The sequence below is a fragment of the Triticum dicoccoides genome, chromosome 4A (genome assembly GCF_002162155.2).
Source record: "Triticum dicoccoides isolate Atlit2015 ecotype Zavitan chromosome 4A, WEW_v2.0, whole genome shotgun sequence".
NCBI lineage: Eukaryota > Viridiplantae > Streptophyta > Magnoliopsida > Poales > Poaceae > Triticum > Triticum dicoccoides.
Window position 1 is genome coordinate 336,354,479 of NC_041386.1, and position 24,606 is coordinate 336,379,084.

Genomic DNA, 24,606 nt, shown 5'->3' on the forward strand with positions numbered 1-24,606 from the left:
GAGCAGAGTAAATGAAGTATGAGGCAGGGAGGGGGTATATATAGCCACGGTGACAAAACTGCCCGTCCGAAGAAATTGGACAACGTGCCCCTGACCCTTGCCATCCTAGCGACATGTGCCACCCACATACAAAGAGGTGGAGACCGTGTTAGATCGTGGGTGAGTAGTTTAATCTTGTCGTGGGATGCGGAATGGTTTGAGCGGCAAAAGCCGATAATTCAGATATGATAATTTAATGTTTCGTTCGCTAATTCTTCAGCTGACAAGGACAAAGTGAAGATTTTAAACGGGTTTCAAATAGAACGCGCATGAAGAATTTGTGAACAGACTGGGTTGAGTTTATCATAGAGGGGGAACAGGTCCAATCACATTCACTTAGAAGAAAATCAACTTGAAGAATTATCAATAAGTGAATGTTGTTGAGGACATGAAACTCAAATATATATAGGACAACACTATCCTAATCTCAGGATTAGAATAGTTATTTGGACCACGGTTGGCCATATATAGGCCCGATGGGGTGTTTCCGAAATAAAAAACCACCGAACCGGTATAGCATAAAAGGAAAAGAAAAAGAAACCAACCTCGCATCTTCAACCTCACAGCCCACCCACCCCGACCTGCACGATTCAACAAGGATGTCACCGCCGACGACCCACCCTGCGTGCCGCCGCCCCCGCCTCCTCCGATGTGAGGCCATCCTCTCCTTCTTCGGCGCACCTCCGCCCCTGCCTCCTTCGGTGTGAGGCCACCCCCTCCTCCTCTGGGCCTCCGCCGCCCCCGCCTCCTCCGGCGCGAGGCCACCTGCCCACAATCAGCCTCCTTTCTTCCCTGGGAATCTCCCACCACCGCTACCTGCACATCGCCACCTATTAAGGCACCATTGATGCCTGTGGATCTGAGCGCCAGCCGCTGGATCCGGCGGTTGCTCACGGCGGTGCTGCTCTAGCGAGCCTCCGTCTCCAAGTGCGAAGTGGCCGGCGTCCTTCCTCTCATTCCTCCTCCATCCCCCGAGCACGGTGCATCCATGACGGCCTAATCCCTCCCGTCCCCTTCATGGAAGTAGGCATCTATGAAGTCCGGCCTGGCCAGCCGCGTCAGTTCGATCCCGCCATGCCCTGCGCCCCTCCCCTGCATCCACCCCACCAGAGCTCCGCCTACCTCCGAGGTGCCACCATGACCCAGCTGCCCCAATCCCACCGGGCGGCGCCACCAGCGACCCCTACCCCAACTACAGGTCGAGATCCATACGCTGGCGCTCCACCAAGGCCTATCCGCCAGCCTCAGGTGCCCCTCTTTGCAGGCTTCCACTAGTGCCCCCGAACTGGTAGACACTCGGGCGTGACCGGCAACTGTGCAGCACAAGCCATTGTGTTGCTCTTTTCTCTCTCCCTGTTTGGATGCGTAAACTGTAGGTTGGTTTCCTCTTGCTGTTTCTGCGCCTCCTCCCGTGTGCGTGAGCTACTAACTAGCCTGCTACTGCTCTATCCCCTTGTACTCATTACTGAATGGAAACCAGTAGCAGCCCGTGCAAGGTTCATGCCAGTGTGTTGTTGAGATTAGTTAAGGCGGCATGCCTTTCTGAGATTTCATATTAGAGAAGCAAAGTAAATGCAACTCACATAACTGAGAGAAGTGATATGATTTCTCACAAGATGTCTCCATTTAGTCCTCAAAAGTGGAAGAAATGTCTTGCTATTTCGATCTCCTTCTGTTTCTAAATTACTGAGTTTTTGTTCTGCATTCTTCAGTTCTTGGTGCAATGAACTGAACCTACAGGGACCTTACGGTTGTGGTAGTTCCTAGCACAAAAAGGTGCTTGTGTTGAGGCCTATGAAAGAATAATGTACGTGTGGTGAAAACAGACGGCTGAAATAAATATTAATATTTTATTGAAACTTAAGTGGGCGCAAGCACAGTGGCACTTCTGTTTTTCTTTTTAGCGTTTTTCTTTTAGGCCATGCATTTTTCTTTTGTTGTTACCACTGCAGTGCTTCCTTAAATGATGCTATACGCCATGTTCTACTATGGCTATATACCAGTCGCGGTAAAGTTCTGCTACGACCGCCCCTCCTCTGCCCAGCGTCGCCGTAGCTCAGCGACCCATCCCTGGGGTGCGCAGCTCCAACCTTCTTCCACAGAGTCGGTGACAGCTCCACATTTCTCCAACCACCAATTCTCCTCTATGGATTATACCCGCGACCATCAAACTAGAGAGAGTGTGTGTACATGTGTATGGTGCGTGTTGACTGTAAATTCATGTGGTGTACAGCGTATGTGTAAGTTTTTGATTTTTAATAGCACGCTAAGTTTATGTTTCAGAAATTTCTAAGTTCACATGCAGCACATGAGAAGAAATTCATAAAAAAGGACCTCGTAGACCATTTCGCCTAGAATAAAAAATGCATAAAATGTCGCGACGAAAAAAGCAAAAGTTAGAAAGATATAACATAGTAAGTTTGTAGAAAGTAGATTTTTTTAATTTTGTCTTGTAAGTTTAATCGTTTATACAAAAACTAGAGGTTCAAATTTAAACAATGGAGTGGTTCGATGTTTATTACAAATCTAGGGTTTTCCCAGTTACTAAAGAATAAACCATAGAAGTTCGAATTAAAAAAGCTGAGTAGTCCGATGTTTATATATGAAAGAAGAAAACAGGCGTCACCTAGAAAAAAATTAACTATTGAAGTTCAAATTTAATAAAATTGTAGAGTTTGAAAAAATGTTATAGTTGTACAAAAAACATTCCCCATGGTTCCTTAACATCTAAAAGACTAATTCAGAAGTTCATAAAAAATGAGCAAGAAGTTCAACTAAAAATGGCACTTCAAAAATCATTATAGAAAACGGACTTTCCCCCTTTGTTAAAAATCATAGAAGTTCAAATTAAAAATAGGAACATTTCAAAAAGTGTATATGAAAAAATTATTTTCCCCTTCTAAAAAACTAGAAATTCAAATTAAAATATCGATGCGGTCTAATGCTAAAAGAAGGATTTCCATCGTTACTAACCAATAAAACTAAGAACGTCAAACTTAAAAAACGGTGAAGTTCGATATCTATTCAAAATTCAGTTTTTCTCATTATTAAAAGAATAAAACCAAGAAATTCATTTTTTGTAACAAAGAAGTTCAAAAAACTCAGATTTCCTTGTTACTAAAAGAATAAAACCAAGAAGTTCAAATTAAAATAATGGAGCAACTCGGGGGGAGTTCGTCAAAAACTACAAGTTGATGAAAGAAACTCAGGGGGAGGTTAATAATATCTTAGTTCATATGACAACGATTGCAAGTTCAAATATGAAAACCCATGAAGTTCAACAAAAAACAGTAAAAATGTCATAGAGTTCAAAATAGAAGAAGCAAAAATGTCATGTTCAAAACATTGTACAACATGTTCCAGGAGGGAAATGTCATCTTCTAACATACAAAACATTGGTCTAAAACATCATATTGTACAACTTTTCATTCTGTATTATTTCCTAAAGTTTAGTTGTATTTATGGATGCAAAAAAATAGTGTTTTTATATATGTTGGTTTCAATCCAAAAAGTACAAAACATAGAAGCCCAAGTAAGTTCAAATACTAGAACAAAAAGAAGTCCAAAAAAGGAGAAAAGGAACACAAAAGGTACACGACATGAAAACAAGAAGAAAACAAAGCCTCACCCACAAAAAATGTTAACTTAGAAGTTTAAGAAAAGAAAGAAGAAGTTCAATTTTTCTAAAGTAATTTGGCATTCGTAAAAAATTGATATTCCCTGTTTGATGTTTTAATTTTTTTTATAAAAAATGGGTTTTCAAAATAAATAAAACACAGAAGTTTAAACTAGAATAACACATCATTTTAGTTTCCACAGAGTTCAAATTTAGAACGAAGAAGTTCTAATTCAAAAGAAATAATATTATATTTGAAAACAAAGAAGTTCAAATTTAAAAAATGGAGTAGTTTAATATTATATTTGAAACCACCGATTTTTCCAATTACTAAGAAAAAAACCAATAAGTTCAATTCAAAACAACAAAGAAGTTCAATTGGAAAAAGCATAGCAGCTTGATATTTATTTAAAACTCAGGTTTTCTGATTACTAAAGAATAAAACCAATAAGTTCAATTAAAAATAACGAGGAAGTTTGATGTTTCCAACAAAACTCCAATTTTCACATTTTTAAAAAATACACAAAGAAGTTCAAATAAAAAAGTTAGAGACGTTCGATGTATATAAAAAATCAGACTTTTTCCATTACTAAAGTGAAGTAGAGACAAGTTCAAATGGACAATGGCTAGAAGTTCATGTACTGCATGGTGTGCATTTCATATAAGAAAAAAAAGAATAAAAAAGGTGAAGTCCAAAATTTTGTTGCTAGAAGTTCAAGTGCTTGGCCCAAGAAAGTTCAAAAATTCTTGTGAGAGAGGTTGAACAAAAATACGTGACAGAAGTTCAAGATGAAAACAGCGAAAGTTCAACTACTACACGAAATGCTTTTAGATAGGAATATAAGAATAGAAAACAAAAAGCTTAAAACGTTTGTTGTAAGAAGTTCAGGTGCTCCTCCTAGTGAAGTTCAACATCTATACTGCGAGACGTCTGACCTCCAATTACATGTGAAAAATAGGCAAAAACGACATTATTTTAGCCATTTTTAAAACTGCTCTCAAACGACAAAAATTTCTAACGTCTGTCTACATGAAAAAGATGTTCCTATTCATAAGCTTTCCAATGGTATATTGTATGCTATATTCCGATGAATGGTTTAAAAGCTTTTATGTATACCATTAAACACACATTTTTATGCATTCAAAAAAATATTTTGAACCGTCGCGAGTACGAGAAACTGATCAACACGAAAAAGTTTCATGTTTGAAACAGCTTTCCATCGAGATATCATTTGCTCAATTCCGATAAGTGGTTTGGGAGTTACGGGAAAAAACAGCACGTCAAAAACAGAGTGAAGTTCAAACAGACATGCCCGAGAAGTTCAACTACTTCACGCAGTGCATTTCCATTCACGGTGAAGGAAGAAATCATGATCTCATCATTTGCTAATTTACTTCAAAACGACGGGAATATCATTTGTGTAAGTTCAAGTCCTCGGTCTGAGAAAGTTAAAAAAAATTATTGTGAGAGAGGTTTGTACAAAAGGAATATCATTTGTGTAACACTGACGAATGGATGAGAAAATTACAAACGAAAATACATCACAGAAGTTCAACGTGAAAACGGCAGGAAGTTCAACTACTACACTGAATCAATTTCAGATTAAAAACTTTTAAAAATGGCGCGAGTATGAAAAAATGATCAACACGGGAAAGTTGCGTGTTTACATCAGCTTTCCATCGGTATATCACTTGCTCAATTCCGGTGAGTCGATGGTTAGCTACGAACAAAAAAAGCATGTGAAAAACAGAGTGAAGTTCAAGTAGACATGCTGAGAAGTTCAAGTTCTTCACGCGGTGCATTTTCGAAGAATCAGTTTCGCGATAAAGGCAGAACACATGATCTCGCTGTTTTAAAAATTATTTGAAAACGACTAGGAATCAGAGAAAACCATCTACATGAAAAAGTTTTGCACTTTCCATAGCTTTTCAATGGTTTATTATTTGCCCCATTTTGATGAAGTTTGTAGAAATTACGGCCAAAAAATGTTTTTAGTCATTTTCAAAATTTACTTAAAACCCTAAGGAATTGGGAGAAACAATATATACCAAAAAGTTTTGCATTTCCTCAAGCTTTCCAAAGCCATATCATTTGCTGCATTCGGGCGTACGATTAAAAATTAGCTCCAAAATGCAAACTCGGTGGAACTTGTACCGTTTTCTAAATTAATTTTAAACCGTTCAAAATTAGAAAAAACTTTTAACATGAAAAAGTGGCGCATTTTCATAAGCTTTCCAACGCCATATCATTTGCCTTAGTTGAATTAGCCAATTGGAAATGGCATTGAAAATACGAACTCAGTTGTTCGGTTTGTGAAATTTTATGATTTTCCAATTACTCTTTAACCATAGGGAATTAGAGAAAACTTTCAACATGTGGAAGGAGCGGTTTTGCAGCAGATTTCCAACGCCAAATTATTTGCCTCATTCCGATAAACAGTTTAGAAATGCGATGGAAAATACGATTCATGTTTTTTATATGAAGAAAAAATGGTTTTCAAAACTGCTCTTAAACCACTTACATTTTGTCAAAAATTTAACTTGGCTCATGATACTCGTGTACATAGCTTTCCAATGGCATAGCGCAAGCCCCATTTGGGCAATGTTGGCGGAAGTTCAACCTAGCATCGGGGGAAGTTCAGGTCAAACAACTCAAGCAGTAAAATTGCCAAAAAAATGCAAGTTCATCACGACCCAAGAGAAAAATCTGCCAATGAGCGAGATTCCTATTTAAAACCGACAGTTAGTTGTTAAAACTATTTCTATACTACACTAACATCATATAGAACACGGCTGACCAGAATAATTCACGCGGGGAGACATGATTGCGAAAATAGCCCGAAGGTCGGGTTCCTACAGAGGGAAGTTCAGGTTGTGTAAATCAGGAAGTTCATGTTGTGATCAGAATAATATTGTAATCCCGTGATCAGAATAATGTTTATATATAAACACTAGTCGAAAAGTTTGATGAAATTGCAAATTTGAAGAATTTGAAAATTGAGGGATTTGCAAAAATGAAGAAAAACTCAAATTGAAGATTTTCAACTTTTGTTGGTGGGGTAACCCACCATATAAGAATGATGATTTCAGACACTGCGTACAATTGTCGTAGGGTTCTAAGAACAAATTCTTCGTTAATTTCTTCACACTTAGAGGGTTAGTCTTCATTGATTAAAGAAAAATATTACTTTGTGTGTTGCACATCTAAGTCATCAATTTTGCGTAAGTGTTAGGATGTGTGTCCTTTCAAAGAACATTCAAAGATTGTAAGATATTTAGTTCACACCGCAAGTTGCTAAATCTCTTCTCATACAAGGGCTTTGTGAAGATATCCGCTAGTTGTTCTTCAGTCTTCACATGTTCGATGGAGATGTTGCCCTTCAACACATGATCACGAAGAAAATGAAAACGAATCTGGATGTGCTTAGTCTTTGGGTGCTTAACTGGATTATGAGTAATCTTGATGGCATCTCATTGTAACAGTAGAGAGGCACATTCTTCACGTGGATGCCGTAGTCCTTGAGGGTTTGCTTCATCCATAGCAATTGAGCACAGCAAGAACCAGCAGCAATGTACTCAGCTTCAGCAGTAGACAGTGATACGCAGTTCTGCTTCTTCGAGGACCAACATACCAAGGAACGTCCAAGGAAATGGCATGTGCCTGATGTTGACTTATGATCCACTCGATCACCAGCATAGTCAGAGTCAGAATATCCAATGAGATCAAAAGCCGAGCCCTTGGGATACCATAATCCAAGTGTTGGAGTGTGAGCTAGATATCGAAGAATATGTTTCCCAGCCTTATGGTGTGATTCCTTCAGTGTAGCTTGAAAACGGGCACACATGCAAACACTAAGCATAATATCTGGCCTAGATGCACATAGATACAATAAAGAGCCAATCATGGAGCAGGATATCTTTTGAACGAAGTCTTTACCATTTTCATCAATGCATAGATGGCCATTTGTGGGCATAGGGATTTTGACGCCTTTGCAATCTTGCATGCCGAATTTCCTCAACACATCCTTGAGGTATTTCTCTTGAGATATGAAGATGTCATTGCATTGTTGACGGATTTGAAGACCTAAGAAGAATTTCAATTCTCCCATCATGGACATTTGATATTCCTCACTCATCATATAGGCAACTTCGTCACTGTAATGTTGGTTAGTACAGTCAAAGATAATATCATCAACATATATTTGGTGCAGGAATAATTCATCATCATATGTTTTGGTGAAAATAGTTGGGCCAAGTGAACTGGGTTTGAATCCTTTCTTCATGAGGAATTTCTTCAATGTATCGTACCACACCCGAGGGGCCTGCTTGAGGCCATAGAGGGCCTTATTGAGTCTGAAGACTTTGTTAGGATGCTTAGGATCTTCAAAACCTGGTGGTTGAGAAACATATACTTCATCCTCAAGCTTACCATTGAGGATTGCACTTTTCATATCCATTTGATATAAGATGATATTATGATGGTTAGCATAAGCAAGCAATATGCGAATAGCCTCAAGTGTAGCAACAGGTGCAAAAGTTTCATCGAAATCAATTCCTTCAACCTATGTGTAGCCTTAAGCTACAAGAAGAGCCTTATTCCTCACCACAAGGCCATTTTCATCTTGCTTGTTGTGGTAGATCCATTTGGTACCGGTGATATTGTGCTTGCATGGGTCTGTACGCTTGACAAGTTCCCAGACATTGTTGATCTCGAATTGTTGTAATTCCTCTTGCATCGCTTGAATCCACTCAGGCTCCAGAAATGCCTCATGAACTTTGGTGGGCTCTATGATAGACACAAAAGCAAAGTGCCCACAAAAGTTAGACAAATATAAATCTCTTGAGCATGTGAGAGGACCTGGTGTGTTGATGTCATTGATGATTTTCTCAATTTGCACTTCATTCGCAACGCGAGGATGAGCAGGTTGACGACGTTGATTGGGCTCGGCATTTTGTTCAGAGCCATTTTCCTCAGATGCACCGACATGATTTTCTTCACATTCTAGAATGACTTCTTGAATAGATTCTTCAGTGGGTATGACATCCTCGGTAGCCTTGAACTTAATGGATTCCTCAGGTGACATTTCATCTAGCACAGGAGGTAGGTTCTATCTTTGCGAGCCGTTAGTTTCATTGAACCGCACATCTAAAGTTTCAACAACCTTGTGGGGATGGGTGTTGAAGACTCTGTAGGTGTGCAAGTCCTTTCCATAACCAAGCATAAAACCTTCATGTGCTTTCGGTGCAAATTTAGAATTGTGATGAGGATCTCTAATCCAACATTTAGCACCGAAGACTTTGAAATAACTCAAATTGGGTTTCTTGTCAGTGAGGAGTTCATATGAGGTCTTCTTGAAGAATTTGTGAAGATATACCTTGTTGATGAATGTGGCATGCAGTGTCAATTGCCTCAGACCAGAAGTGACGAGACGTCTTGTATTCATCAAGCATAGTGCGAGCCATCTCAACAAGAGTCATGTTCTTGCGCTCCACGACGCCATTCTGTTGAGGAGTATAAGGAGCAGATAACTTGTGAGTAATACTAAGTTCATCAAGATAGTCATCAAAACCAGTATTCTTGAACTCGGTCCCATTGTCACTCCGGATATGCTTGATCTTCACACCGAAGTTCGTCGAGGCCCTTGAGGAAAATCGTCTGAAGACTTCATGCACTTCAGTTTTGTAGGTGATGATATGCACCCAGGTGAAATGAGAATAGTCATCAATAATAACAAATCCATATAGAGATGCTACATTTGTTAGTCAGGCATAATGAGTAGGGCCAAAGAGATCCATGTGAAGCAATTCAAAAGGACGAGTGGTAGTCATGATGGTCATCGACGGATGCTTGGACTTAGTCATCTTTCCAGCCACACAAGCTGTAACGCCCCGAGACCGATGTGCCAGTTGTCCTCCAGTTATTCACCGCCGTTGCCATGTCTTTCGCTTGCGTGTTGCATCTTGTCATGTCATCATATGCATTGCATCATCATGTTTTCAAAACTTGCATCTGTCCGGGTTTCCCAGTTCCTTCCGTTGTCCGTTCTGAGCCCGGACACACTCGCACGCGCCCGCGGCATGTCCGAAATAGTATTTTATAAGTAGCTGGAAAATGTTCTCGAAATGGGTTGAAAGTTGGCATGCGGTGTTGTTTTGTTGTCAGTAGACCGCCTGCCAAGTTTCATCGCATCGGAGTCCGTTTGACGTCCCAACGGATAACTATAGCGGCATTATAGCCGGTTTAACGTCGGACATTTTTGGTCTCCGGAAACAGATGACAGGCCCTCTCTCTCTCTTCTCCCCCTCGCAGTCTCGCCACAGCCCACCTAGTCCATCCTCCTTCCCCTCTTCGCTTCCGGAGTTGTCCGATGCGACCGCACGGTCCGAAACCCCCTCTGCATAGTGCATCGAAACCCTCACGTGCGCGTCCGAAATTGTCCCGGACCCGACCCGGGCAGTCGTCACCATTGTGTCCGGATCATCCCCTAACATCTACAAAACGTCACCGTTTTCTTATTTGGACCCCCTAGCTATTTTTCGCGATCGTCCGATTGCGATCGGAGGGACGATATAGCCCCTAAACAAACCCACTCACTATATAAACTAGACCAACCCTAGATCCTAGGCAGTTTGTCCCTTCCATCCATCCCATCCGCCACGACTCTCCTTGTTTTCAACGCCGGCCAATCCCCACTATTTTCAATCGATTCATCCATCCAACTGCATCTCCCAGCGCCATCTCCTCGATCCCCTTGCCTGCAGCCTCCTTCCACCTTGGGATCACGAGCCGGCCAACCCGAGCCCCTCCTGCGCCCGAGCCCTCCGGCCTCGAGCTCCACCACGTCTCCTGCAGTGCCGAGAACACACGGGACTCCTCGCTCCCGTCGTCAGCTACGAGCCCCGTCCTCGAGCTCGCACAGCCCCATGGCGCCCGACCTCCAGATCGAGATGATCTCGATCCCGAATCACCAGGCCAGACTCCCTCGCCCTCTCTCCTGCTTTCCTTCCCTTTCTTCCCCATCTCTCTCCCGTGTTTCACCCTCTCTCTGGCTTGTTGAAACAAGGAACTCCCGCAGGGTTCATCGCCAACGGACGCCATGACCGCCTGAGATCTTCCACGCCGGCCTGCTACCTCACCTTGCCGACCCAAACTGGCCCGGATCCGCGCTCCAGCCACCAAGCTAGGCCAGTGCCGAGCCCCGCTCCCCTCCGTCCTCCACCTTCCCTCCATCGCACCGCCCGTGGCCGAGGCCATTGACGTGGCGAGTGTAAGCCAACTATGTTATCTCCCCTTTATTATTTGTATTACATAGGATGTTGTGAAGATTGCCTAACTTGCGACATATGCCTTCAATGCGATTATGTCTCTAAGTCGTGCCTCGACACATTGGAGCTATAGTCACATCGAGGGTGTGACAAGTTGGTAATCAGAGCCTTCCCCGACCTTAGGAGCCCCATTGTTTGATCGAACTAGCAGCCGAGTTGAGTCTAGAAAAATGTTTTGAGTCATTTAGGAATTATATATCGGAGAGTTTAGGAATTCTTTTTACTCCCCAGTCCCTTCATCGCTCTAGTAAGGCATCCTGACGTAGAGTTTTGACTCTTATCCTCTCAAATTTCACTAAATTGTTTTTAGGATCACGCGGGTATCTTGGAATCGTTCCGATGGTTTTGTGACGAGAACATTGTTCTTGGTGCCTCCTGTCATTTAGGGGTTGTGGCAGTGTCCCGGGGAGTTGAGCTCCGAGGTGTTGTCGTCACAATTTTATCATTGCAGTTCTGGAATACCTGAGTTTAGTTTCGCCGACATCGAAAATCTCTTTTATGCAGTTCGTTGGTGAGATAACCTCGACGCCACCCAGTACTGGGGCGGGAGTTCGGGAGTATCGCCATAACTTGTATAACGGATGCTTTTCGAAGGTTGAGGTAGATGGTTTCCGAAGTTTTCTTGGTTATGTGTTGAAGGATGGATACAGCTGGATGTAGGATTTGCTAGATTTGGGTGAGATATTATGCTTCCCTTGTATCCCCAACACCTGATTTCATAACCGGAAAGGTTCGGGAGTTTCATAAGTGGGAATTCAAGTAGCTCTTAGGATATCTTTCCGACAGATGTATGATATGAAATTGGGGTTCGACGTCTAGTGGTCCGCCTATTCACGGTCAGTTTTACAGTGGTCTCGTTGTGTCTTAAAGAGTCCTTGGTTATGCCAACTCGGGGATGCTTCGTATGTCATGTGCACTGCCTTGTACATGATGGTGCTGTACGATCAAGCCCGTGTAGGCCCCACCACGAAAACTTTGGACGAAATCTCTATCATATGTTTGTTCCGGCTTATTCCGCAAGCCAATCCTTTGTTTTGTTTTGAGTTGTGGTATTCGAGTTGCTTCAATGTCAAGTGTTGAGTTGGTGCATTCTCTCTTTTAAATCGTTCTACGGTGTTTCTTTTGAGTGGGCCCTAACCCACAGGTCTTTTCCAGGATCTTACTTCGCTCTTCTTATTTTTTCCGGAGCTATCCAAATTTCTTTTCGAAGTTTGACGTAAGAATGATTTATCATCAGTCAAATGTCTTTCTCCAAGATCTTTCATATTCTTTTCATCGTTGGCTCAACTTCTCCATTCTTTATTCCGGAGTGCCTCAACAATTCATGGTGGTGTTTCTCGTTGTCATTCTCGGATTTTGAAGACCGAAGAAGAGTTTCTCTTTAATATTGCTCCATTCTCTTCAAGATTCGTGAGTCTAGTTTGTTGCCATCCTCTCGTAATTGTTTTGATCGTGAAAAAATTCTTTTCACCTATCCGAAGCAATTTAAGAGTCTTCTCAGTTTGTTATTCGGAGTCCATCAATTCAGGTTTATTCATTCTCAGCTGTCAGTAATCATTCTCCTATCTTACCGGTGCTTCGTTCAAGTAATCTCTAATCAGTTCGTGATCCCTTCGTTCTCTTCTATCTAAATTCTCTCAAGCACCTTCGTTCATTTGCTAATTCTTACCGGTGATTCACCCCTACTTCGATCATTTTCAATTCTTACGGTGGTTCGTTAAAGAGTTTTCTTCCTTCGTGTATCATATCTATGCATTCATGTTTTTCAAATTCTATCGATGGATCGTTGAAGATTTTCTCAAGTTTATGTTATATCTCTCTTAATCCTTTCTACGAGAATAAGTAGTATGCCAAATCCATTGATTGTCATCAATTTAATTGGTGAAGGATAAGCATAATGTAATTCTTATTCTTGTTTCATCCAAGTGATTAATTCTTTATTCCGGAGGCTCATCAAATTCTCGGTTTCACGTGATTCATTTTTCTTTCCCGGAGTCCCAAGCTCTCGCAATTATATCACCACAGAGATTCATCTAAATCATTACAAGGTTTCACCTTGTGTTTTTCAACTTCTCTTTCTTTTTCGTTATCTTTTGTTTACCGGAGTTCTTCATGAAGGTTCTACATGATGGTTCATCAAGGATTTATATTCCTTCTCGAAACGTTCATCAACATTCTCTTCTAAGAAACTAAAGCTTTCTTCTTCTTGCAATCTGGAGTGCATTTGTTCTCTCTTATATTCTTGAGATGGTATTATGTCATTCTTGATAAGTTGAGTTCATGTTTCATGATTCACAGGTTGTTAAGTATGAGATATTTTAAATCTATCAATCTCGTCATTGGAGTTATCTGGAGTGATATTTCACATAAAGCTTTCCCTAAGGATTGTTCCTATTAATGGTGATAATATATTATCCAAGTTCTTCATCTATCCTCTCGGTGAAATAAGTTTCTCGTCTCCTTGTTCTTACCAATCAAATTCTTTTTCCCGTGAGTGGCAGGTTTTCATCTCTTAATTTGAGATGTACTCCACAAGACCATATCAAGCTTATCCTTTCATTGTTGGTCTTCCAACAACTCCGCTCGACCCGTTTCCTAAGGATGCCTTCTCAAGCTCTTTTGTGGCATAAGATGGCATTTTCTTCTCCATTCTTTTCCAATTATCTATATTCTATTCTTTCGTTCCAGAGGCATTGTGATGTTGCTCTTTTCAACCATCATCTCCTTTGTCAAAGATCATGTTCTTTTCGTGCTTATCCTTTAACCGGATTGTGTGCCATTTTGCTCAAGTTCTTTTTGCCTTATCAAGCCTTGCATCTCTTTCAACCGGAGTGCTGTCTGAGATATTTCTTACTCGTTCCATTCATTTAATAGTTCCGGAGGCAGTGTTTTGTAATGTCATCAAGTATCTTCTCATCTTATCAAGTTCGTATTCAATTTATTTTCTTTTCAATCGGAGTGCTGCCCAAAGTTGCTCTTCCTTGTTTCTCTTTTCTGACGGAGACTGTTAACTTCATTCATCTCCATTGTATTCTTTTCTCAAATTGGCTCAACCTTTTCAAGGTTCTTTGGTTTCACTTGTTTGTCAAAGAAGCAACTTAGTTTTACCTCTTCTCTTTCTCTTCCGTTTTTCCCTCCGGTGCCATCCTAGATCTCGGGATGAGATCCTCTCGTAGTGGTGGAGTGTTGTAACGCCCCGAGACCGATGTGCCAGTTGTCCTCCAGTTATTCGCCGCTGTTGCCATGTCTTTTGCTTGCGTGTTGCATCTTGTCATGTCATCATATGCATTGCATCATCATGTTTTCAGAACTTACATCCGTCCGGGTTTCCCAGTTCCTTCCGTTGTCCGTTCTGAGCCCAGACACACTCGCACGCGCCCGCGGCATGTCCGAAATAGTATTTTATAAGTGGCCGGAAAATGTTCTCGGAATGGGTTGAAATTTGGCATGCGGTGTTGTTTTGTTGTCAGTAGACCGCCTGCCAAGTTTCATCGCATTCGGAGTCTGTTTGATGTCCCAACAGATAACTATAGCGGCATTATAGCCGGTTTAACGTCGGACGTTTTCGGTCTCCGGAAACAGATGTCGGGCCCTCTCTCTCTCTTCTCCCCCTCGCAGTCTCGCCACAGCCCACCTAGTCCATCCTCCTTCCCCTCTTCGCTTCCGGAGTTGTCCGATGCGACCGCACGGTCCGAAACCCGCTCTGCATAGTGAATCGAAACCCTCACGTGCGCGTCCGAAATTGTCCCGGACCCGACCCGGGCAGTCGTCACCATTGTGTCCGGATCATACCCTAACATCTACAAAACGTCACCATTTTCTTATTTGGACCCCCTAGCTATTTTTCGCGATCGTCCGATTGCGATCGGAGGGACGATATAGCCCCTAAACAAACCCACTCACTATATAAACTAGACCAACCCTAGATCCTAGGCAGTTTGTCCCTTCCATCCATCCCATCCGCCGCCACTCTCCTTGTTTTCAACGCCGGCCAATCCCCACTGTTTTCTATCGATTCATCCATCCAACTGCATCTCCCAGCGCCATCTCCTCGATCCCCTTGCCTGCAGCCTCCTTCCACCTTGGGATCACGAGCCGGCCAACCCGAGCCCCTCCTACGCCCGAGCCCTCCGGCCTCGAGCTCCACCACGTCTCCTGCTGTGCCGAGCACACGTGGGACTCCTCGCTCCCGTCGTCAGCTACGAGCCCCGTCCTCGAGCTCGCACAACCCCATGGCGCCCGACCTCCAGATCGAGATGATCTCGATCCCGAATCGCCAGGCCAGACTCCGTCGCCCTCTCTCCTGCTTTCCTTCCCTTTCTTCCCCATCTCTCTCCCGTGTTTCACCCCCTCTCTGGCTTGTTGAAACAGGGAACTCCCGCAGGGTTCATCGCCAACGGACGCCATGACCGCCTGAGATCTTCCACGCCGGCCTGCTACCTCACCTTGCCGACCCAAACTGGCCCGGATCCGCGCTCCGGCCACCAAGCTAGGCCAGTGCCGAGCCCCGATCCCCTCCATCCTCGACCTTCCCTCCATCGCGCCGTCCGTGGACGAGGCCATTGCCGCTGCGTGCTTTGTTTTCCTGCTTCGAGCAGCAGCAGCGAGCGCCATCGCACGTTGACCGTGTCCCAAGCAGCCTCTCCCAGGCCCAGCTCAAGCCTGCCCTCTCACCAGAATGGGCCAAGCCCATGGTGAGAACACCCCTGGCGCCCCACCCCTTTTTTTCCTGTTGTTGGGCTAGCAGATCCGCCCCATTGTTTTTTTGAGGCTCTGCGAATTTAGCTAATTTCCAGAAAACTGTTGTTTTACAGAAAACCCGTTGTAGATCATGCATATAATAACTTAATAACCGTGCATCGGTTTAAAACAAACTTAATATGAAAGTTGTTTAGAATTTTGTCTAGTTTAATAATATGCAACTTCCATCTATGTTTAAAATGTCTAAAATGTTGTTTGTTTAAATTTGCTCCTATGACATGCTAAAATGCTTTAATTCATAACAAATTAACCGTAGCTCCAAACTTAACAAACTTTATATGTAAATGGGGTATAATTTTGCCTAGTTTATCATGGTGATGTTGTTTTGCATGCCTAACAACTCTAAAATATGGTTTAGGGCAGAACAGGACCTAACCTAATATATGCACATGAGGAGTTTCCGGACTTGTTGTTTTGTTGTTCCGGCCTCATTTAAACTTGACTAGATGGGTAGTTTTCATTTGCTTCACCCTCTTGCCATGTTTAAAAACATTTAATATTGTTGGGTACATAAACAATATCGAACTAAATAATTGATGTGGTGTTCCATGCAACTCGTTGCATATTGAGCTCCACTTAATTTGTAGGGTTGTTTGTGCACTTTGCCATGCCATGCATATTTAAACCGGACATGCATCATACTTGGTTGCGCATCATGCCATGTTATGTGGTGGTTGTTTACTATGTTGTGTGCTTCTTTCCGGTGTTGCTTCTTCGGGTTGTTTCCGGTAACATTGCATTGTGAGGATCCGTTCGACTACGCCCGTTTGTCTTCTTCATGGACTCGTTCTTCTTCCTTGCGGGATTTCAGGCAAGATGATCATACCCTCAAAATCACTTCTATCTTTGCTTTGCTAGATGCTCGCTCTTTTGCTATGCCTATGCTGCAATACCCACCACTTGCTTATCATGCCTCCCATATTGTTGAGCCAAGCCCCTAACCCACCTTGTCCTAGCAGACCGTTGTTTGGCTATGTTACCGCTTTGCTCAGCCCCTCTTATAGCGTTGTTAGTTGCAGGTGAAGATTGGAGCTTGTTCCATGTTTGGAACATGGATATTTTGATGGGATATCACAATATCTCTTATTTAATTAATGCATCTATATACTTGGTAAAGGGTGGAAGGCTCGGCCTTTTGCCTGGTGTTTTGTTCCACTCTTGCCGCCCTAGTTTCCGTCATATCGGTGTTATGTTCCTGGATTTTGCGTTCCTTACGCGGTTTGGCAATAATGGGAACCCCTTGACAGTTTGCCTTGAATAAAACTCCTCCAGCAATGCCCAACCTTGGTTTTACCATTTCACTAACAACCTACCACCTTCCCTTGGGTTCTGCAGACTCAAGGGTCATCTTATTTTAGCCCCCCCCCGGGCCAGTGCTCCTCTGAGTGTTGGTCCAACCGAGCGATGTCCGGGGCTACCAGGGGCAACTTTGGGATGGCCTACCCGACGTCTTGCTCATCCGGTGTGCCCTGAGAACGAGATATGTGCAGCTCCTATCGGGATTTGTCGGCACATCTGGGTGGTGTTGCTAGATTTGCTTTAACCTGTCGAAGTGTCTTGAAGAACTGAGGTACCGAGTCTGATCGGAACGTCTCGGGAGGAGGTCTATTCCTTCGTTGACCTTGAGAGCTTGTCATGGGCTAAGTTGGGACTCCCTGCAGGGATTCGAACTTTCGAAAGCCGTGCCCGCGGTTATGGGCAGGTGGGAATTTGTTAATGTCCGGTTGTAGATAACTTGAACCTTAACTTGATTAAAATGAATCAACCGTGTGAGTTACCGTGATGGTCTCTTCTCGACGGAGTCCGGGAAGTGAACACGGTGTTGGAGTAATGCTTGCCGCAGGATGCCTTCTAGTTTCTCGATCGCACTTTGCCTCCTCTTCTCTCTCTCTTTTGCGAACAGGTTAGCCACCATATTTGCTAGTCGCTTGCTGCAGCTCCACATATTTACCTTGCCTTACCTATAAGCTTAAATAGTCTTGATCGCGAGGGTGCGAGATTGCTGAGTCCCTGTGGCTCATATATTACTTCCAAACCAGATGCAGGGCCTGATGATTCCGCTCCAGGTGATGCGCTTGAGCTCAAGTGGGAGTTCGACGAGGACTCTCAACGATACTATGTTTCCTTTCCTGATGATCAGTAGTGGTGCCCAGTTGGGGGCGATCGGGACCGTGTCGCATGTTGGGTTATCTTTTATTTTGGCGCCATAGTCGGGCCATGAGTGTTTGGATGATGTAATGTTATTTATGTACTTGATTGACGTGGCGAGTGTAAGCCAACTATGTTATCTCCCCTTTATTATTTATATTACATAGGATGTTGTGAAGATTGCCTAACTTGCGACATATGCCTTCAATGCGATTATGTCTCTAAGTCGTGCCTCGACACGTGGGAGCTATAGTCGCATCGAGGGTGTGACACAAGCCCCACAAAGATGATATTTGAGGAATTTGACACCCTCGATGCCAATGACGTGCTTCTTCTTCGCGAGTGTATGTAAGTTCCTCATGCCAGCATGACCTAGTCGTCGATGCCATAACCAGCCTTTTAAAGCTTTTGCAAGTAGACATGTGGCAGGCGGTGGTCCTGCAGAGAAATCAACAATATACAAGTATCCTCTCCTAAAGCCTTTGAAGACTTTGTGATGTAGAGTAGAACCCTAATCGCCCGATCTTTCACGAAAGGAGCGGATCCCGTGAAGAACACGAGGAACACGAAGAGGGAGACGGGGGAAAACGAGGGAAATCACAAGGGAAAACACAAGAGGAACACTCAAACTAACAAGAACAAGTCACACATGTGCTAGATCCTCGGATACATAGAATGATTCACAAATCCACAGACAACTAAGGATGATACAAAAGGGTAACCGGTTCTTCTCCGTGAGGAGGTCTTGATGTTCTTCCCTAAAGAGGGGTCTTGAATCCGCTTGGGGGATCTTCTCCGGTGGAGGCTCGAATCTCTGAGGAGAAGGTAACCAAGTGGATGAGCAAAGCTCTGTCACAAATATGAGCTAAACATTTGCTAAACCTAGAAAGTTGTACGGGATAGAGTATATATAGTCTAGGGGGGTAGAAGGGGTACACGGGCCTAGGCCCTTTACTGTTCACAGACAGTGAGACCGGGTGTCCAGGCGTCGGGCCAGATGTCCGGGCGTTCGCGGAGGGCCGGATGTCCGGGCTGAGGAGGCCGGATGTCCGGGCTGGTGAAGCTGGACATGTTGCTCTCGTGTTCGGTGGGGTCCAGATTTCCGGGCCGGGGGCCGGATATCCGGGACCTTGGGAAGTGCCGGATGTCCGGGCTTGCGGAGCTAGATGTCCGGGGCCTGTAGGTACTTGGTGGTTGAGCAGCTGTAGAGGAAGGCATTCCAGGGGCCGGATGTCCGGGGCCTGGGAGATGTTCTTGGCTCCTTCCGTTGCTTCTCCTCATCCGTGGACTTGGGGACTTGTCCGTCTTCATGCTATCTTTGGGAGGACCCTCTTGGTACCTAATCATGCACAACATCTCGGACTTAGGTAGTAGCCATGTCTCATGCATAGAAAGTGGAAGTTCGAAGAGGAGTGAGTTCACCTTATCTTTGATAGCCTTGGCTCGTGCTTGTGTCATTGTTCCAAACGGTGCTGTTGGAGGTGTGGGTGCGTCCATGGGGATGACCTTGGGATGCTCCGCATCATCTACCCTCCCTTGGGGAAGATCCGTCCTCGGATCGAAATCCTCATCACCATGGTTGGGCGAGAGATCTTTGATGTTGAAGATGTCGTTGAAGGAGTACTTGTGACGAGGAATGTCGATCTTGTAAGCGTTATTGTTGTAGCGTGCAAGCACCTTGAATGGTCCATCCGCGCGTGGTCGAAGTTTGGACTTGTGTTCTTGGGGAAAACGGTCCTTGCGAAGGTGTAGCCACACTAGGTCACCAATGTTGAAGATCATAGGGTGCTTGTTGACGTTGAGCTTGGTCGCAAGGCATTGTACTTGGCGCTCGATGGTGTTTCTTGTATCTTCATGCACCTTTGTGATATGGGTCGCTCTTGCACTTGCGTCCAAATTGATTCTCTCTTGGAGTGGTAGTGGTAGAATATCCAATGGTGACAAAGGGTTGAATCCGTAGACGACCTCGAAAGGGGACTTGCTGGTTGTTGAGTGTCTTGCTCGGTTGTAGGCGAACTCGGCAATGGCTAGACACTCCTCCCACTCCTTGATGTTCTTCTTGATGAGTACTCTAAGTAGAGCGGAGAGTGTGTGGTTTGTCACCTCCGTTTGGCCGTCGGTTTGAGGATGGTACGCCGTGGAGAAGAGTAGGTTGATTCCGAGCTTGGCGCATAGGGTCTTCCAAAAGTAGCTAAGGAACTTGACGTCGCGGTCCGAGACGATGGATTTTGGTACACCATGGAGATGCAAAATTTCCCTACAAAAGAGATTGGCAACATGTGAAGCATCGTCTATCTTGTGGCAAGGAATAAAATGTGCCATTTTTGAGAAACGGTCCACAACGACAAATATGGAACCTTTCCCATTTCAAGTTCTAGGCAAACCAAGTACAAAGTCCATGCTAATGTCTTCCCATGGTTGGTATGGAATTGGTAAAGGCATATAGAGACCATGAGATTGAGCTTTGGACTTAGCTTTGCGACATGTAGAACACCGGTTGGTGAAGCGATTGACGTCCTGAAACATCTTTGGCCAAAAGTAGCTCTTTGAGAGCGTGGCGAACGTCTTGTCGCATCCGAAGTGTCCCATTAAGCCTCCTCCATGCGATTCCTGCAAAAGCAACAAACGAAGGGACGACTCGGGGATGCAAAGTTTGTTAGCTCTCATAAGGTAGCCGTCCTTGATGTAATAGCGTTCCCAAGATGTATTCGACAAACACTTGGCATAAGGATTAGCAAAAGTTGCATCATTATCATACAAGTCTTTGATATGCTCGAAGCCAATGACATCTAACTCAAGTTGCGTTACAAGCATGCATATGCGGGAAAGAGCATCCGCTACTATGTTTTCTTTACCCTTGATGTACTTGATGACATAGGGAAAAGACTAAATAAATTCACTCCATTTAGCATGACGCTTTTTCAACTTAGTTTGTCCCTTAAGATACTTGAGAGTCTCATGATCGGTATGAATGATAAACTCATGGGGACGAAGGTAATGTTCCCATTCACGCAAAACGCGGACTAAAGCATATACCTCTTTGTCATAGATGGGATAGTTGAGTTGCGCTCCGGAAAGTTTCTCACTAAAGTAAGCTATGGGGCGCTTCTCTTGCGTTAACACACCTTCTATGCCATTACCACTAGCATCGCAATGAATTTCAAAAGGCTTGTCGAAGTTGGGTAAAGCAAGCACGGGAGCATGAGTAAGCAGATTCTTAAGCTCATTGAATGCGGTATCTTGGGATGGTCCCCAAACAAAAGGCGCATTCTTCTTGCTCAAAGCATGCAAAGGCGAAGCAATGGTGCTAAAATCCTTCACAAAGCGACGATAGAAACCCGCAAGACTAAGGAAACTACGCACTTGATGCAAGTTGGTTGGTTGCGGCCAAGTCTTAATAGCATTTATCTTGGACTCATCTACATGAACACCCTTAGAAGAAACAACAAAACCCAAGAAAACGAGCTTATCCACACCAAAAAGCCATTTCTCCATATTAGCATAGAGGCGCTCTTTTCTAAGAGTTTGTAAAACGGTGCGGACATGGGTGACATGCTCTTTGATAGATTTGCTAAACACAAGCATATCATCAAAGTAGACCACAACAAATATACCAATGTAAGGGCGAAAGACATGATTCATGAGGCGCATAAAAGTGCCCGGTGCTTCCGAAAGACCCATAGGCATGACTAACCACTCATACAAACCAAACTTGGTTTTGAAGGCGGTTTTCCATTCATCACCCTCTTGTATGCGGATTTGATAGTAACCACTCTTAAGATCAATTTTGGAAAATATAGTGGCACTGCTAAGCTCATCAAGCATATCATCTAGGCGCGGAATGGGATACCTATAGCAAACAGTGATAGCATTGATAGGTCTACAATCGGAGCACATGCAAAAACTACCATCACGTTTTGGCACAAGAATGACCGGAACGGCACAAGGGCTCAAACTTTCACGCACATGTCCATGGTCTATGAGATGCTTTACTTGCCTTTGTATTTCTTTTGTTTCATCGGGGTTGACACGGTATGGAGCTTTGTTCAGAAGAGGTGCTCCGGGGATGAGGTCGATTCGGTGTTCAATGCCTCGTAGAGGAGGTAGACCCGAAGGTAGCTCATCGGGAAAAACATCTTGAAATTCCTGCAGAAGAGAATACAACACTAGAGGAAGAGTGTGAGAAGTGTTAGTGTGTGGTGCATTGTCCTTGCACACGAGGACGTAGTGTAGGACACTAGATGGGTGCTCACACACTTCTCTCATCTCACGTTTGGTGGCAAGTAGAACTAGGTTCTTGTTTTCGCTCATTGTGGAGGCACTCAATTTTGGCTTGTGGCGCTCACTCTCGTTTTGGTGGCTCGCTCTCTCACTATGATCTCCACGATGGGTGGCTTGCTTGTCGGCGATCACTTGACTTGGCGACATTGGACGAAGGATGTACTCCTTGCCCTTCATCTTGAAGATGTAGTGGTTCGTTCGGCCATTGTGTACGACTCCTCTATCGAATTGCCATGGTCGTCCAAGGAGAAGATGACAAACGGTCATTGGAACGACGTCGCACTCCAAGGTGTCTTCGTAGGCGCCGATCTTGAAGGAGACTTGTACTTGGTGCTCAACTTGGATAGTGTCGGAGTCACTAAGCCATTGCACTTTATATGGATGTGGATGCTTCGTCTTGGGCAATTGGAGCTTGGAGCAAAGTTCTTCACTTGCGATATTATGACAACTCCCTCCATCGATGATGACCTTGGCAGATCGTCCATTGACGCCGGCCTTAGTGTGGAATATGTGGCATCGTTGGTCTTCTTCTTGGTGATGTTGGAGAGTCAAGACTTTGGAAACAACAAGTGCGGGACTTGAGTCTTCATCACAAAAGACTTGTTCTTCTTCATTGTTCACTTGGCGGTGCATGGCGACTTGCTCGAGGGCTTCCATTTCGCCTTCGCTCATGGAGTCATAAGTGCCATCGTCATTGAAGACCATGGTTCGCTTGTTGGTGCACTCGTAGGACTTGTGGCCTCGGCCTTCGCAAGTGAAACACTTGAAGGAACTCGTCTTGACAGTCTCATTGATTGGGGTTGATGATGATGAAGCTCTCGACTTGAAGTTGCTCGTAGGAGGATGGCTTGTAGTTGATGAAGCTTTCTTGGAAGTTGACTTGTCGATGTTGGAAGTAGAAGGTCTTGTAGTCGGTGTTGGAGTCGTTGAAGCTTGGTTATTGGAGAAGCCGTAGGACTTGGATGAGAACTTGGCATACTTGAAATCATCTTGCACTTGGAGTTCCGCTTTGGTAGCTTGGTGCACTAGTTCAATGAGATTTAAGTATGGTTGGAAGTCGGCGATCTTCTTGATAGGGTGATTTAGTCCGTTCAAGAACGTGCCATTGTTTGCTCATCATCTTCCGTGGCATTGGCTCGTATCATTGCAATCTCCATCTCCTTGTCGTATTCTTCAACGCTCTTTGTTCCTTGCTTGAGTTGTTGGAGTTTCTTGAAGAGGTCGAGGTTGTAGTAGGTAGGTACGAAGCGTGCTCTCATTACATCCTTCATTTGCGCCCAAGTAGTGATGGGTGGATCACCTCTTGCCTCTCGGCACTCAATGACTTGTTCCCACCAAATGAGGACATAATCTTGGAACTCAAGGGATGCCATCGCGATCTTCTTCTCTTCTTCAAAATTGTGCAAACAGAAGATCTTGTCAACCTTCAATGCCCATGAAAGGTACTCTTCGGGATCGTTGCTTCCGTTTAATTTGGGCATGGTGAACTTGAGTTTGCCATAACGTTGCTTTTCATTGTGTTGGGGTCGGGGATGATGACGCCCATGTTGTAGATGATTGTTCAACTCGTGGTGCTCTTGGTGCGGAGGATTTTTATCGTCATGTTTCTCTTGTCATGGAGGATCTCCAATGTCGTCATGCTCTTGATTGACTTGTTGTTCTTGGCGAGCTTGTGGAGGAGCATGTCGAGCTCGAGGAGGAACTTGCCGATGCACGCGAGCTTGAAATCTTCGTTCTTGAATTTCTTCGCGAAATGCTTCCTCTTGTTGACGGCCTTGTCGGCTTCGGTCCGCAACGGCTCAACTCAAATCGCGTAGAGCTTGTTGCGCCGCAAGTTCTTGAGCGTCACGGAGTTGTTGTTCTTGACGTTGTGCCTCGGCATCTTGAGCATTTTGGTGTAGACACGCTCGCTCTTCCTCTTCATGTTGGCGTTGTCGTTGTCGTTCTCATGCAAGCGCAAAGGCCTCTTGAGTTTGACGTTGTCGGCGCTCTTGAGAGTCAGTGTCTCGTAGGGGATTGAGGCTTGCTTGACGGTCGGTGCGCGCGGCTCGACGAAGAGTGTTCGATGTCGGTGTACTTGAGCCAGAGAGGGTGAAGTCGGAGTGGCGGCTTGAACGGCTCCTTCTTGAAGTGGAAGACGAGCGGTTGAGCAACAAAGCACGAATTTCGTCCATCCTTGCATCATTCTCTTGCTTGTGATCGTCGAGCTTGTGGTCGAAGTAGTCACTTGTACGTTGCTCGGAAAGTCGCAAGTCAGCGGCAAGGTTGTCGATGCGTTCACTCATAGCTTGTTGCTCTTGATGCAAAGCATGTTGTGCACCAAAGAGGTGACTCTTGGTGATGAAGGAGTTCATGTCGTCGTCTTGCTCCATGAAGAGTGGGTTGGTAGAAGTACTTGGCCTATCCATCATTCCAAGACAAATGTGAGTGGTAGA